Below are 3,296 nucleotides of genomic sequence, written 5' to 3'. Positions count from 1 at the left end.
TGGATCCCGTCTCGGTAACAAGGGGCCGGTTGTCCGCCTGCAGCGCCCCGTATGAGAACTATTGTACAACAGCAAGACCCACAGCGTTTTCTGGGGAACGCCATTTCTTCGGCGTGTATGAGGCTTGGGGACAAGAGCGGGACAAGGGGCAGCGTGGCTGGGTCCTGCCCGGGCCCCGGGCTGGTTAAAGCTCGCTTGGCTTCTCCCTCTCCTCCTCCGCGGAGGCAGCTCAGGCTGGGACGGCTGCAAGGTACCATAGGCCCCGTGTGTCCACATCTCCCCACTGATCGCACTCAGCCCTGTGGGTTTGGGAGCCGAGGGTTGCATTTGGGCTGGAAAAGTAATACAACAGAAAAGGAAACAAATCCCCAAACGTCAACTCCCTCAAACGATCCCAAATCATAACAGCAGCAATTATCTGCGAAGAAGCAGCTCCTCTGTGTAAAGCTGTTTGCTGCCAGCTTTAAACTGATTTCTTTTACTTTTCCGATGGAAAAGAGTCAGGCTCCCTGCAGAGAACAATCACCTTTCAGACTAAAATCTCCCTGCCGAGACTCGCGCGTGGGCTGCCCCACGCCTGATACTGGTCCAGCTTTCCCAGTGCTCCTCGTGGGGTGATAAGGGAGGTGTACACATCCCGATCTGGGGTCATAGGGGTGCCGAGCCAAGGCAGAGCTGAGCCCGTCGGCCTCCGGGAGATGCTTGGCCGGCGACCTTCTCGGGACCAGCTCTGGTGCCCTGACTCTGATAGTGGATCTGGTTAAAACTCTTGCCCTGCAGTTTGTGTAGATACAACCTCGCTGCCGGCTTTTCCCCGCTCCTCCCGAGGTCTTCTAACCCTCTAGAACTCGGAAATTCCTTCAGGGTGGTTTTGTATTGAGGAAAAAAACCTCAAACCAGTCAACAAACGAACAACCCAACCCAGACCTATGAACTGCTTTGAAATCTCTCTCGGTCCCGTCTCGCCGGCTAACACCGCTCCAGAGTCCACCTGCAAACCGGGCAGGGGCAGGAAGAAGGAGGCCCCGAGGAAACCTCAGCGACCCGATGCGGATGAGGCCGGGGGGGCGCAGGGGGGTCGCGGAGCCCCGGAGCCCAGCTGCACCTTCTCCTCGGTACCAGCACCCTGTGGTTTCGGCTGTCTTTGCCGCCTCTCCTCGGGGATGTGTGGGTGTGCAAATAAGGCTGTCAGGAAGGTAATGTGGCGGGTGGCATGGCGGGGAGGGAGGTCAGCCCTGCTTTCCGGTGTTCTTGCCAGCCCCTGCCCTCCTGCCTCTCGCCATCCGAGAGCTGCACCACGAGGATTCACCTGTCAGCAGAAGCTTCAGCACAAGGCAGGGAGAAAATCTGCAGAAGAGGGAGGAAAAATAAATATCTTATAAAAAAAGCGGGGTGGCAGGAGCGGCCGGGATTGGGTCCGGGGCGCCCGTGGGTGTGAAGCCGAGTGCACCGGGCGGGCGCGCCCCCAGGCTGTGCCCGGCGGCTGCAGCGCGCAGGGGGCGCGGAGCGGAGCAGCCCGCCCGTGTGTATCTGCGGGTTTCACGCCAGCAGCGAGAGCTGAAAGCGGCAGAAACTCCTGCTGACAAGCAGGCAAAGCGGGTCTGTAGTCTGCAAATGAAGAGAGAGATCATCTAAGTGCCCCGCTTATCGTTCCGGGTTGTTCTGAAGTTTGGCGTGGTAAATACGAAATGCATGGCTTTTAATCCTGCCTGTGTTGTCCCAAGTCAGTAGCTGAGAAGGCAGAAGGGTCTCTAGCCGGGACTTTGGTCTTTGTTTGCGAGGGGAACCTGCTTTGTGTGAATTATTCATCATAATTGCCTATTTCCAAGCAGCTCCGCGGGGAGGCTCCGAAATGCAGTCAGGTCTCACTGGTGCCTGGAGAAAAGTGACGCCCGGAGCCAGTGGAAGTTCAGGGACAATTTTAAGTTCCCGATTCTCCTCCCCACCGGGAGCACTGGGGCCGGCATGGGGATGAATAGGGGGAGAGGCCCGGGGACAAGGGGCATTTTGTTGCCTTAAGCCCAGCAAATGTGCCGATGCGTCTCTGCTCTGCCTGGTCTCCTTCTGCCGCCCCGAAAACATGAGAGACAAAAATAATATACGCGCCGAAACAAACAGGGAGAAGTCCTGGTAAAATGGAGGGAAAGTAGTGGCTGTATTTTATAGTCCAAGTGTATAATCGGATATTTTTTTCTGTCCTGATAGAAAGCAGATAAATTTAGGAAGGGAGAGCTAAGAGAATAATTACAGGGTGAAGGTAGTTAAATTTTATTTCGAGTCCCAAAGGCAAAACCTGACATTTTATTGCAAACATCTGGAAGGCTTAAGAGACTGGCATGGTGTTTGTTTAAACACTAATAGAGATTTTTATTCTGTAAAACACAAACAAAGCCCATTTAAAAACACTTGAGACTGTAAATATTTTGCGGTGGTTCAATTCTCAAAGCCTGAGAAAACTGGGGGAAGTAGAGGGGGAACGAATCGACAGCATAATAGGGGTATAATTATGAATTAGTTAATATACGCAACAATACCGTTTGTGCAGACCATAAAAATAAATTGCAGGCGTATTTTTTTTCCCCAGTCACAGTAACTGACCCCGCGCAGCACGGGAACATCACCTCGCTCGTGTTTCCAAGCGGCGACTTGTGCTTGCTTTAAACTTGCCTCTTTCTAGAGTGCCAGCCTCGAAATCCTCGATCCGTTCAAAGATAATCGGCGCTGCGTTAAAGCCCAGCAAATCGCTCACTCACGTTATCAGATAGCCTGGTTTTAACGTTGTGTTCGATTACTAACTTTTTAAAAAAGAGAAATAACAATAAATCCGCGGGCTAGATCTGGGGAAACCTTCGGAAAGGTTTTTCTTGCTGTGGAGAATGGTTTGAAAGTGGCCCAGCCCCTGCAAACAGCACATCTGGACAGCACTCCCGCCCAGCAGCCGGCTCCCCTTATTTCTCTTTTTCCCCCCAAATATTTCCATATATAAACAAATATTTTTCAGGCTAGCTCTGCGACAACTGGAAAGCAGAAGTGAATGATTTCTTTATAAACCCCGAGGCCTGGCCCTGCGACCCTTGCTCCTGCCACTTTATTCCAGGGAGCAGTTTCCTGGATTTAATGGGAGCTACCCCTGCGAGTAAGAGTCTGGAATAAAGACCAGGCAAAGGGACGCATTCATCTCTGGCGGCCGGGGGTCGGAGTCGGATCTGAATCCAGATTAAGGCCAGGCCTCGGGTAGACTCGAGGTTTGCGCCGCTCGCCGCGGGGAGAGGGGACCCCGGCCCCGGTGCCGCTGC

The sequence above is a fragment of the Geospiza fortis genome, unplaced genomic scaffold, assembly GCF_000277835.1.
Source record: "Geospiza fortis unplaced genomic scaffold, GeoFor_1.0 scaffold1, whole genome shotgun sequence".
Lineage (NCBI taxonomy): Eukaryota > Metazoa > Chordata > Aves > Passeriformes > Thraupidae > Geospiza > Geospiza fortis.
The sequence above is the reverse complement of the archived record's forward strand: the minus strand, read 5'-3'. Positions refer to the sequence as shown.